The following is a 14,819-nucleotide window of genomic DNA, read 5'->3' on the forward strand; positions in this document are numbered from 1 at the left end:
CTTTTTCAATCTGATTCCACAGCAGACTCTCATTCCTTAAATATTTATTGAGCACCTATGTGTCGGGCTCTGTAGTAGGTGCTGGAGGTACAGAGATGACATGACAAGCAAGATACCTTGAGTTTATTAACCAGCGAGGAAGAAAACAAAGATGCCTTGTAGTCCATGAGGTAAGTGTTATAATGGGGAGGTTACCAGTGGCTGTGGAAGAACATAAAAGGGCCACTTAATCAGTCTTGAGGACAAAGGAAAGCTTCCTGGAGTAAGTGAGCTCTTGGCTAAGTTTTAAAGAGAAAACCAGTCCCTTGGTGGGAGGTGGGACAGGTGTGGAAAGCAGGAAGACTGTTTTGGCAGTAAGAACAGCAGGTGCAAAGGCAGGAGCTATGCGTGGACATGGAGTATGTATAGAACTCTGAGCTCTTCTGTTTGGCTAGAACACACATATCTATACTCCTACAGATTTTTCTCCCTTTCAAATGGCAGCCTTTGCAGATGAACCACCAAAATCTGAAAGCGCCACTCTCCAGGACCCACAAATGTTATTTTGAGTCGTTAGGAAAGACTTCTTCTATTCTCGTTGATTTATCCCAACTTCCACAATTCTCACAGCCCAACCTCAAGTTCAGTAATTTTCAGTTAAAAACAGGGTAAGGTGGGCAGGAAGTTGACTGCCAAGACATTGAAGAATTACCCCTCCAGTCATGCTCTATAAATATGGCCATTGCTATGGATTGAATTGTGTCACTCAAAAATGTATTGAAATCCTAACCCCTGTACCTGTGAATATAAAATAACCCTGTTGAAAATAAGGGTTTTTCTTTTATGTAGATTAAGACATGTTACGAGTAGGGTGGGCCCTAAACCTAATCTCTTCTGAGTGGTATCTCATAAAAAGGGAAAACAGAGAACACACACATGACAGGAAGGGACCATGTAAGGATCCCTCTACAAGCCAAAGAACGCCGTGGAACACCTGAGACTACCAACAAGGAGGGACCCCCTCTGAGACCCAATGCCCGAATTGGACTTCTACTTTCAAAACTGTGTGAAAATGAATGTCTGTTCTTTGAAGCCCCTTCCTTTGTGTTCCAGACTAAGGGCATGTGGTTGGCAGCCTCTAAGACGGTCCCCAGTCGTGCCCTTCTTATATTTATACAGTTGCATATTCCTTTCCCCTTGAGTGTGGGCTGAACTACTGACTCACTTCTAACAAACAGAGAACAGCAGAAGTGGTGGGTTATCAGTTCATTTATAAAAAGACTGGGCTTCTGTCTTGTGTGCTTTCTTTCAATCTCTCTTGAATCACTTGCTCTGGGGGAAACCACCCATCATCATGTAAGGTTACTCCATATAGAGGTCCACATGGCAAGAAACCGAAGTCTACCAACAACCACCTGAGTGAGCCTGGAGACAGACCCTTCCCCCAGATAAGCTTTCAGGTGAGACCTCAGTCCTTCCAACAGTTTGACTGCAACCTCATGAGAGACTTTGAGCTAGTGGCACCCAGCTAAGCCATGCCCATGTTCTTGACCCTCAGAAACTCTGTGAGATAATAAAAGGTTGTTGTTTTAAGCTACTAAATTTAGAAGTAATTTGTTACACAACAATAGACAACTAACACAAAGTGGCAGGGGTTTTCTGTTGTTGCTAATCCTTAGAATGTCTAATTGTCTCCCATTTGCATTCTCAGCTCTTCCATCAGCTGTGCAGCCAATATGGCATTAAATACTCTCTGTTTTAAACTCAGAGGAGTTTCTATTGGAGCCTGGCTATGAAACCCTGGTGGCGTAGTGGTTAAGAGTTTGGCTGCTAACCTAAAGGTCGGCAGATCAAATCTAGCAGGCACTCCTTGGAAACCCTATGGGGCAGTTCTGCTCTGTCCTATAGGGCCGTTATGAGTCAGAATTGACTCAACAGCAATGGTTTTTTTTTTTTTTAATGAGGTATAGGAAGGACTAGGAAGAAAGGCCTGGCAATCTACTTCTGAAAATCAGAAAATGAAAACCCTATGGATCACAATGATCCTCTTCATTCTGTTTTGCATGGAATCGCCATGAGTCAGGGGCTGTCTGGATGGGCGCTAACAACAGCATGAGATGTAGGAATAACGTGAGTGTTAAATGGTATCCATATATCCATATTTATTTTATACATACAAAAGCAAGCTTCATCTGAGAATTCCATCGTGCCCTCTACATAAATCAGAATGCAACAGACATAGTTTTTTTCTTTCAGCCAATGACATGAACTTAGTTTCTCATAAGGAGGCTCTTTGGTTTCCATGCGACTGGTCAGTAACATCTTCAAATAACTTCCAGCAAGAATGAGGCAATATTTCTAAGGTCACCCCAGCATTCCAGGCTCTTTCATATAAGATGAAGCAAGCATTTATTATTTATGTGCTGCCACAGCCACATATAGTCATAAGCAATAGCTGACATTCCACCAGGTCAATTCTGAATTCCAAAGAGCTTCCATGGAAAATATTACATCTTAGTGCCAGCTCTAACCCTTTATTTTCTAAACTAATAATTTTTGTTTAGCAGGCTTGATACTGATTTGAAACAAAAAAGGAAAAATGTTTTGTTTTATTTTATTATTCTTCTAAAAACATATTTGGGGGCATTTATCTCCTCTTCGAAATACAACTGGGAGTTTGCATGGGAATTCTGGGACCGCAAGTCAATGAACGGCTTTCTGAACTATTTCTGTAGGCTAACTCATCTGCCCATAATCGCTCTCGTTCATTTTCCCAGGCCTCCAACCTGTGCGTTTCAGTTCCTAGGGTGTCTAATTACAACTTGAATATTGCATTACAGACGCAGGGACCACATTTAGAAATGTTCCTCAGCTTCTCCCTCCTATCACATAGCCTTTAAATTTCTGCTATTTTTCAAATGATTTCCTTCCTGTGAGTACCTTCTTTTGAAACCATATTTCCCAGGAGAGGTAGCCTAATAACACTATACTTTGCCAAAGTTAACAGCAGCACTGAATGTATGCAGATTTAATTTTTGCATTAAGTAGTTATAGAAGAATTTGATCCTATGTTTCATAATTTTTGCACTAAATAAAAAATAATAATTTTTGCACTAGAACCTAATAATTCTATTATTATTATTTTTATATGTCATTATTAGAAACCACCAGACCGAATCATTGATTCTATGTGCCTAAACATAGTAATTGATTAAAACTGTGTGGGGATAGAGAGTATGAATGGAGGATTCTAAAGAGTAGGTGGTCATTGTGGTGGTGATCTTTTAGGGTGGTTAACACATCCCTGAGCCTTGAGCTCTACACTGTGGAATCTGGGGGGCAAACATCAGAAACAAAAGGACCCTCTGCTAGTTCTTGCTTCACGTAACAATCATACCTTCTAGCTGAGCCACGATGAGTGCAAAGTGATGTTCTAATATGTTCAAATGCTGAACCACCTGAGAATGCAATAAACTGTGGGAAAAACAGCCTCCAGTGAAAAAATGAACATGCTTCACACCTCAGACAAAAATTAGTGAGAAAAAATGAGCTGTTCCCACACGTCTATTACGGATCTTTTTCAAAGAGGTGGTTTCTGGGCCTATTTGTGTTTTTTTGGCCTCCTAGGATTCAGAATTACCGTCAACATTCTGGAAGGCCCACAGCCATAGCAGGAAGTGAAAACTACTACTTTATGCTGCTTGTTCATGAGATCCTTTTCATCTCTTTTGTGAGCTTCAAAGATAAATGATTTGCGCCACACTCATTTTCAAAAGGTAAATATTACCACTGTCAGTCAACAGTCCATTTTAGCATATTATCCCTGGCCAGCTCCCTGAGAAGCTAGAGAATAGCCTGGCCACTCTTCACAGGAACACCAAACAAAACAGAGTGAATTTTAACAAATAGTAGCGTCTCATAAAGAGTCTTGGTGGTGCAATGGTTATGCACTTGGCTGCTAAACTAAAGGTCAGCAGTTCGAACCCACCCAGCATCTCCATGAAGAAACACCTCACGATCTGTTTCCATAAAGAGTACAGCCAAGAAAACACTAATGGGACAGTTCTACTCTGTCACATGAGGTCTCTATGAGTCAAAATCGACTTGACAGCACCTAACAATAACAACAGTAGCTTCTCATATACGTGAGGTGTAACTCAAATTTTACATGTGTTTTGCAACTGTAGAATTTAGCAACCCAAGTGGATTTCTCTAAGGGAGAACCATGGGTAAGAAATGAACAGGTGAAACTCTAAGGAAGTGTATAATATCTTTATCACAAAGCTTTTTACAGATGGAAAAAATGTCATTACTACAGCCACAGAAGTCAAAACAGCCTGGTACTTGTACCACGACAGACCCATAGACCAATGGAACAGAATCGAGAATCCAAACGTGAATCCATCCACCTATGGTCAGCTGATTTTTGACAAAGGACCAAAGACTGTTAAATGGGGGAAAAGACAGTCTTTTTAACAAATGGTGCTGGTAAAACAAGATGTCCATCTGTGAAAACATGAAACAGGACCCATACCTCACACCATATGCAAAAATTAACTCAAAATGGATAAAACTTAAATATAAAACTTAAAACAATTAAAAAAAAAAAACAAAAACGTTACCTTCAACTTGACACGGACTCATAGCAACCCTAAAGGACAGAATAGAATTGCCCCATAGGGTTTCCAAAGAGCACCTGGCGGATTTGAACTACTGACCTTTTGGTTAGCAGCGGTAGCTCTTAACCACTATGCCACCAGGGTTTCCAAAACGATAAAGATCATGGAAACAAGAATAGGGACAATGCCAGGGACCCTAATATGTGACATAAATAGAATAAAACCATAACTAACAATGCACAACCACCAGAAGATAAACCAGATAACTGGGAGCTCCTAAATATTAAACACTTATGGTCATCAAAAGGAGACATGGTGGTACAGTGGTTAGGCATTCAGCCGTTAACCAGAAGGTAAAAAGAAGGTAGGCAGTTTGAATACACCAGCCACTCCTTGGAAACCCTGTGGGGTAGTTCTACTTTGTTCTATAGGGTCACTATAAGTCAGAATCAACTTGATGGCAATGGGTTTGTTTTTTTGGCTCATCAAAAGACTTCACCAAAAGGGTAAAAAGAGAACCTAAAGACTAGGAAAAAAAATTTTGATACGATATATCTGATAAAGTTCTAATCTCTAAAACCTATAGAAAAATCCAATACCTCTACAACAAAAAGACAAACCATCCAATTCAAAAATGGGCAAAATATATGAAGACATTCAGGTGGCTAACAGACACATGAGGAAATGATTGTGCTCATTAGCAATTAGAGAAATGTAAATCAAAATACATCTCACCCCTGACATTGCTGGCACAAATAAAAAAAAAAGAAAATAACAAATGTCGGAGGGCTGCTGGGAGATTGGAACTTTTATATGTTGCTGGTGGGAATGTAAAATGATACAGCCACTATGGAAAACCATATGGTACCTTCTTAAAACACTACAGATTAGAAATACCGTATGATCCACCAATCCCACTCCTAGGAATATATCCTAGAGAAATAAAGTTGTCACATGAATAGACATGCACACACCCATGTTCACTGCACCATTATTCACAGCAGCAAAAAGATGGAAAAACATAAATGCCCAGCAAAAATGAATGGATGAACAAATAAATTATGGTAAATAAACACAATGGAATACTACAAAATGATAAAGAACAATGATGAATCCGCAAAACATCTCGCAACATGGATGAAAGTGAAGGGCATTGTGCTGAATGAAATAAGTCAATCATAAAAGGACAAATATTATATGAAACCACTATTATAAAAACTCAAGAAAAGGTTTACACACAGAAAAAAAAATCTTTGATGATTACGAGGGAGGGGAGGGCTGGAGAAGGAAAATCACTAGATAATAGGCAAGTGTTAATTTTGGTGAAGAGAAAGACAACACACAATATACTCAAAGTCAGCACAACTTGAGTAAGGCAAAGTCATAGAAGCTTCTTAGACATATTCAAACACCTTGAGGAACCGAGTTACTAGGGCTGAGGGCTGGGGACCATGATCTCAAGGGACATCTAGGTCAATTGGCAAAACATAGTTCATTAAGAAAATGTTCTACATCCTATTTTGGTGAGTACTATCTGGGGTCTTAAAAGTTTTCGAGTGGCCATCTAAGATACATCTCTTGGTCCCATCCCATCCGGAACAAAGGAAAATGAAGAAAACCAAAGACACAAGGAAAATATTAGTCCTAAGGACTCATGGATCACATGAACCACAGCCTCCATCAGCCTGCGCCCAGATAAACTAGATGGTGTCCGAGTACCACCAATAACTGTTCTGACAGGAATCACAATAGAGGGTCCCAGGCAGAAAAGGAGAAAAATGTAGAACAAACTTCAAATTCATAAAAAAAAAAAAAAACCAGACTTACTGTTCTGACAGAGACTGGAGGAATCCTCAAGCACCATTATGGACAATGCACCAGGGTTGAAGATTGTGAACTTTAAAGAGGCTCATTTTAAGGTCTTAGATGTTCACCTAAGCTTTTCTAATACTTACAAGACAAAGGCAACCCTGGTGGCATAGTGGTTAAGCACTTCGGCTGTGAACCAAAAGTTTGAATCAACCAGGTGCTCTTTGGAAACCCAATGGGGCAGTTCTACTCTGTCCTATAGGGTCACTATGAATTGGAATCAACTTCATGGCAATGGCTGGTTTTTTTTGGTAGAAGAGTATGTTACCTGTAATTAAGTGACTAAAGCAATTATGCTTATGTATTCTGTTGAATCAAGTAAATCAAGAACTACTAGATTCAAAGACTCAAAAGAATCTGTCCCTGGGAAGTTTTAGGCCAGCAAGATAGAAGAGACTACAGTTGCTGTAAGTAGGTGTATTCTCAATCTCAGAAGCAATGCTAAAAGTTCAACAGAAAGGGAAGATAAGGAAATGAAAAAGTCTCACCATTAAAATGAGTATTACCCCCAGTTGGAAATATTTTGGATTCCCGGGTCCCATGACCACATATACAAACTCAAGCTTGGGAGTCAGAGAGATCTGGTTTTCTGCCAAGTTTTATATGTCTGGTCTGGAGCAAGTTATTTAACTTCCTTTAGCCATAGTTTCCTCATCTGCAAAATGGTGATAATATAATCCCCCCCCAAGGGAAATGTCAAGATCAAGTTAAAGAATATATACACAGCATTTAACCCTGGTAGCTAAAAACTGTCATTATAAATAAAATTATTTTCCAGTAGAAATGCAAGAACAATGTCTAACAACATACTTTTGTATTGCCCAGTATTTAGATATTATTATACTTTTGCTCACCTCCATTAACACAAAATTAAGAGTTAAAGATCAAGTTTAAAAGTTGCAAAAATGCATATGTTTTTTAAAAATCCTGTTTGAAATAAGGAACTTACTGATGTGCATCCCACTCGTCCGTATTTTTACGGATCTAATGACCAGGTCACGCCGCCTACACAAATAGTCTCACAGTTAACATGACACAGGTCACTTACATGTGATAAGAAAAAAAAAAAATCAGACCCATAGGTTTTTTGCCATTTTAGAATAAATTCTATTTTGTATCAGCAAAGCATCACTTCTGATGTGATATTTCTAAAAAGGGAAAAAAACTTGGCCTGAGGGAGCAGACCCTTCCTCCTCAGATCATAAACTGGATTTGTAAATTTAAAAAAGCATCTGTATCCCTCATGCTTTAAAAACATATCACCAGTTATGGGGCTATACAGAGGTCAACAAATTCTCTCCCTCCTTAAAAAAAAAAAAGACAAAAGTAGAAAAAGTTGTCACAAACAATCATTTCAAGGTTCTGGAAACAAACCAAAGAGAAAAAAAATTCAGAAGTATTTATTCATGAAATCCTGTGGAGCTTTGGGTAAGATCAGTGGGATTTTGTGACCTTTTTGCCTAGGACTGTTCCCATCCTACCCCTTCCCCCAGTTCGGTCAGTGCAGTAGTTTTACCAGGACGTGGCTGGCCATGAAAATCAGCAGCCAGAGAAGACAGACTTAATTTGGGGTTAAGAGCAAACACCTGCACCCAGACAGGTTGTCAGTCAAAATGTCAAACTCAGTAGGAAACGAATGGGGAGAGTCCACAGCTCTGTTAGCTTGTAATTGAAGTCCAAATTGGAGTAAGTAGTAAACCAGCCATAAATTTAAAGGAAGACTCTGGAAATGAGAGCATCATAGAATTACTAAACAAGCTTTCCACACATCCCTTTGTGACTAGAAAAGTATGCACACATTGCAGGAGAAATTTGAGAGAACTCAGTGGAAAGTAAAAGCTAAGGCAGCTAAGAATTACCAGAACTTTGAATGTGGCTCCCACCCACCCATGCACAGGCCCACCAGCAGAAGGTGAAAGCCTATGAGCTTGAGATATTTGAACACAGCCTCTACTCAAATCAATGACTAACAACAGTGGTATGAAGACACAGGGACAACCCCTAGAAAGCCAGAAAATAATAATAATGATTTAAAAATTGAGTAGAGACATTGGTGGCCACATACTGCAAAGTAAACATACTTTTCAGATCAAGTCTAGGAAAGTTACAAATATAAAGCCCTCAAGGGAAAAATCAGAAACTAGAGAGATGCTACAATATATTATCTAAAATGTCCAATTTTAAACAAAAAATGTATGAGACATGAAAAGAAACAGGAAAGTGTGACCCACACTTGGAGGAAATAAAAAGCAATCAATGGAAAATACCTCTGAGTGAGTTTAGATATAGGATTTAGCAGACTATAACTTCAAAGCAGCAATTATAATTATGTCCAAAGAATTAGAGAAGCCACATTTAAAGACATAATGGAAAATTTTCGGAGAATAACTCGACAAATTGAGGCTCTCAATATGGAAAGAGAAACAGTAAAAAAAGGACCAAATGGAAATTCTAGAGTTGTAAAATAAAATCACCAAAATGAAGCTTTCGCTAGATAGACTCAACAAGATATTTTAGATAGCAAAAGAAGAAGTCAGTGAACTTAAAGAAAGATCAATAGAAATTGCCTAACCTGAAAAATAGAGAGAAAAAGATTGAAGAAAATGATCAGAACTTTAGAGATTTGTGGAATAACATCAAGTGCACCAACATATGTGTAAGGAAAGTCACAGTAGGATAAATGAGACAGAAGGAGTGGAAAACCATTTGAAGAAATAATGGCTGAATACTTCCCAAATTTTATTTTTAAAATAACGTTAATCCAACAATCCAAGATGCTCAATGAATGCCAAGTGGCATAATCACAAAGAGATCCACACCTAGATATGTCATAGTCAAACCGCTAAAAACCAATGACAAACTGAAAAATCCCAAAAGCAGTAAGCCAAATATGATTCAACACATACAGAGAACAATACAATTAATGGCTGACTTCTCATCCGAAACAAAAGAAACCACAGGCAGTGGTTTATGTATTCAAAGTACTAAAAGAAAACCTGTCAACTAAGAATTCCATAGTTAATATTAAATTATATATTCAAAATTGAATGGGAAATAAAGAAATAAAAATAAAATCTGAGAAAATTTGTCGCTAGTAGACCTGCCTTACAACTGTTAAACAAATCTTTCAGGTCGAAGGAAAATGATACCAGAGGGTAACTTTAATCCACAGGAAGAAATGAAGAGCACCAGCATTCCTAAATATTATGTGAACGTAAAAACTGTACAAATACGTTTTCTCTTTTTCTCCCAATTTCTTTAAGCAACATTAAACTGACACAGGAATAATTATAACACTGTATTGTATATACATAAATATGACATATAATACATATACGTGCAAGCATATACATATATATATTACAATAACAGCACAACACAAAGGTAGAGGATAAGAGGAGCTATGATGAAGCAAAGTTGCTATATTTTACCAGAGTTGGGTTCATATTTACCTGAAATAGACTGTTAAAGTACATACTTTAACCCCTAGAGCAGCAACTAAGAAAACATTTTGATAGAGGAATTGCAATGGTGCACAAAAAGACTTTATCACAAAAAAATGCATTAAAAAAGGAACAGAAAAACAAAACGACATGAGACATATACAAAACAAATAACAAAATGGAAGATATAAATCCAACTGTATCAGTAATTTCATTAAAAACTTCAATAGAGTGAGAGGGATTGTCAGACTGAATAAAAAGTAAGATCCACAATAAAATGCTGTCTATAAAAGACACACTTTAGATTCAAGGGTACAAATAGGTTGAAATTAAAAGGATGAAAAAAGATATACATACAAATAATAACCAGAAGAGAGTTCCCATGGCTATACTCATATCAGACAGTAGACTTTAAGACAATAAATATTCTGGAAGGAAGGAAGCGAGGAGGGAGGGAGGAAGAAAAGGAAGGAAGGAAAGGAAAGAGAAAGAAAGTAGTGCAGTACTTTTACAAAAATAACGCATGCACCTTCTACATTTGTTTGGCAATCACACCCTTCCCCCACAAGGTATTTTCGTAAGCATGCTATGTTAACTTTTTTACAGTAACATATAAAAAAAAGTTGGCATAGCTGTATTTACAAACATACATCATAAAGGGAGAGTGTTGTTGGCAAACAAATGTAGAAGGTGCACATTATTGGTGTAAAAATACAGTACATAAACTTTAAAGTAGCCTTACTCACTAGGACTGATTCCCTACATTTTCTGTGATCTGAGTTCAGGTTGACTACAGGGTAGTAGCCCAAAACATTTTATCCTACAAATTTTATGAATTAGTATTGATCAGAAACTCTTAAACCTTCAGGGAAGTGCTCAGAAATTTCTGAAATCCCATGTCTTCCATAAGGCCTTCCCTGAACACAGATTTGTTCATAAGCTCTTGCAGACCTAATTGGAACATGCAACAGGGCACAGTATGCAGTCTGATCTGTACCCTAAAAGATATGTTGACTAAAGTGCTTTTTCCCACTGATTTCTTCTTCTAATCTTGTATTTAATTCACTTGTTTTGTAATTTTTTGAAACACCCATTCTATTTTCATATCTCCTGAGGATTTGTCCACGTAAATGAAGTCTAGCCTGTAACTATAAATTCCTGAAATGTACATCAGAGCACCAGTGAAGAAAGACACTGACTCTTCATATTCTACCATTCTTCAAGGTCTAGTTTAAATCCTAGACCCAAGCAGACTTTCCCCGACAGCTCTAAGTCATATATAATCTTATTTACAACCTCTGTAATTTGTGTGACTCACTGAGGTTATTAATTATGTATTTGCTTGCTGAGACCTCCAATGGCAGTTCAGGCTGCATATGGCCATTGCAGATAAGTTCAGGCATGTCTGAGTATTTAAGTGGGGCTTTGGGATTTGCCTGGCCTAGGATTTATCTGAGAAAGTTTAGAAGAAAAACATGCTAAGGGAGGAGAGAATTGAAGTTCATAAATTTGGCTCAAGGTCAATGTGTCCTTACTAAAGAAGGAATGACTACATCTTGAATGTCTAACCATCAGATTATTCAGAGCACAGCTGCAAGGACCAGTTCCTGAGTCCTGAGGTGAAGAAAGGTGCTTTAATAAAGATCACATAAAAATGAAAGAGCTGTATTACTTAGTTGAATACCACCTGTCTGTAAGTTTGTCATACAGTAGTGGCTTGCATGTTGCTGTGATGCTGGAAGCTATACCACCAGTATATAAAACATCAGTAGAGTCACCCAGGGTGGACAGGTTTCAGTGGAACTTCCAGACTAAGACAGAAAAGCCTGGTGATATAACTCCGAAAATTAGCCAGTAAAAACTCTGTGTATACAGACTTTGACTACCTTACCTTGGGTGTATCTTCTGGAGGAAGCGATAGCTGGAGAAGGATATCATATTTGGTAAAGTGGAGGGCCAGCAAAGGTGAGAGAAACCCTTGATGAGATGGACTGACACAATGGCTTCAACGATGGTCTCAAATATCCCTACGATCGTGAAGATGACATAGGACTGGTTAACATTTTGGTCTGTTATACATAAGGTTGTCGTGACTCCTAGCTGAGTCGGTGGAAACTGTTGTGTGGCTTTGAGTCAGTTCCAACTCATAGCAACCTTATAGGACAGAAAAGAACCGCTCCATAGGGTTTCCAAGTCTGTAATCTTTATGGAAGCAGAGTTCCACATCTTTCTCCCACAGAAGAGCTGGTGGGTGCAAACCACTGACCTTTCAGTTAGCAGCCGAGTGCTTAAGCACTGTGCCACCAAGGATCCTTCAATAGCAACTAACAACATTACTTATTTGAAAAGAAGCATTGAACTTTGTGATCCAGAAATCCCACTCCTAGGTATAGACCCTAGAGATCTAATAAAAGAGGCACAGACAGAAATAGGCACACCTATGCTCATCGCAGCATTATTCACAATAGCAAAAAGACAAAAACAACCTAAGTGCCCAACAATGAACAAATGGATAAACAAAATGTGGTACACACATACAGTGGAATACTACGCAGCCATAAGGAAAAATGATGAGCCTTCAAAACATATCGTGGATGAATCTGGAGGACATTATGCTGAGTGAAATAAGTCAGTCACAAAAGGACATAAACTGTATGATTGCACTTTTATAAGAACACAATAATAGACACATATACAGAGACCAATGCTTATTGGTGGTTACCAGGGGTGGGTGGGAAGCACTGTTCAGATAGTAGACACTTGTTAATTTTTGGTGATGGGAAAAGTAGCATCTAATGTGGGTTAAGTGCACACAGCTTGACCAAAGTAAATGATGTCACTAAGAAGTACACAAGAGAAAAGGATGTTTTTAGTAAAAGATATGACAAATATAATTTTGCAACAACAAACAAAAAATGTGTATCATTACACAAATATGTATATATGCATATATGTGTATAGGTATAAATAAGTGAGTACATATATGTGCAGAGATAGATGTACTTATAGACATATATACACAGGCATATACATACACACATAGACATATACATAAGTATATGTGTGTCTGTATGTACATTCATATATATAATAAACCACATAGGGGATAGGGGACACAGTTACGAATACTTCTCAGGCGTAACCAAACATCTCACAAGATTGGTTTTCTGGGTTTGAAGGCTTAGGACCATAGCCTTGTAGGACAACTTAGTTTCTTGGCATGATACAGTTCATTAAATGTATGTTCTACATCCCAATGTGATGAGTAATATCTGGGGTCTTAAAAAGCTTGTGAGCAGCCATCTAAGATACAACTCTTAGTCTCTACTCAGCCAGAACAAAAGAGAAGAAAACCAATGACTCAGAGAAGAAAGCAGTCTGCAAGGCTAATAGTCTACATGAACCATAGCCTCATCTTCCCTGAGATCAGAAACACTAGATGGTGCCCAGCTATCACTACCAACCCTTCTGATCAGGGCCACAATAGATGGATCCTGATAGAATGGGAGGGAAAATGTAGAACAGAACTCAAATTCTTAAAGTCCAGCCTGACTGGACTGGTTGAGAGTAGAAGGCTCCCTGAGATTGTTGTCCTTAGATCTTCTTTATTAAAACTTAAACTGAAATTATCCCTTGAGGTTACCTTTTAGCTAAATAACAGATTGTCTCACAAAATAAAGGCTATCACCTGTGAATAATGAGCTCCTTTAAAGGATCATCTGTATGAGACCAAATGGTCAAAAATTATTCTAAAGCAAAGACGAGAAGGTAAGGGGGCAGGGAAACTATAGAGTACTGGAAATGGAACAACCAGAACAGAATGAATGAGAATGATGACATATTGTGAAAAATGTAACCAATATAACAAAATAATTTGTGTAGAAATTGTTAAACAAACCTAATTTGCTGTGTAAACCTTCACCTTAAACCAATAAAATATTATTTTAAAAAAAGAAAAAAGAAGGAAACATCGAGTGAAGATGGCACTGATTTGCACCAAAGGTTAATAAAAAAATGGCAAAGAGCATTTTCCCCCACACCAAAGACGTGACTTCATGGTGCCCAGATAGAAGCAACTGAATAACCAGCCAGACACTCCCAGGCATGGGTACTGTCCACGTGGGGAAGTCAGGCTTGCAGAGGTCTTCAGTGCTTTGACCTCAGACATGCTCAACAAGCTATAGCAAAAAAAATTTTCTGGTGATAAAGTGAAACTACCAAAGGGAGGATGTATGAGAAATTCTTTAGCAACCTAGGAAGTGAGGGAAGACTTCAGAAGGACTGAAACTTCTTTAATGGTGCAATGCTGGGAGGAAGGGAGGTTAACAGAGCCATATGAAATATTTTTGCTTTCCAATACTGTAATCCTTTGGCCAGGTGGGGTGACATATTTGCAGGTTTTTATTTTTATTTAAATACATATGGGAAAACCAAAAAAATCAAACCAGTTGCCATTGAGTCAATTCCGGCTCATGGCAACCCCATGTGTACCTGGGTAGAACTGTGCTCCCTAGGGTTTTCAAGGCTGTGACCTTTTGGAAGATCACCAGGCCTTTCTTCCAAGGTGCCTCTGGGTGGGTTCAAATCACCAGCCTTTTGGATAGTAATTGAGTGCTTAACCGTTTCAGCTACCCAGGGACTCCAAAATATATGTGCGAGTACACCTTAGTTGCAAGTTGCTTGAAGGCATATACCCTCTGCAGTACTGTGTATGGAAAACTGCAAGTACACACATTCATTAATGGTCAAATAGAATTAAGAAATGGTTTGTTATTATGATAGGGAGAATGGCTGAGTTCTTTCTGATTATTTGGTTCAAATATGAGCTTTCACTATTCTTACCTTTTCATCCACAGGAGGTGTAAGATTTAGGAGAAAATGAGCAACTGGCAGAAAATTAATAGAGCAG

Source organism: Elephas maximus, chromosome 9 (assembly GCF_024166365.1).
Source record: "Elephas maximus indicus isolate mEleMax1 chromosome 9, mEleMax1 primary haplotype, whole genome shotgun sequence".
Classification (NCBI taxonomy): Eukaryota; Metazoa; Chordata; class Mammalia; order Proboscidea; family Elephantidae; genus Elephas; species Elephas maximus.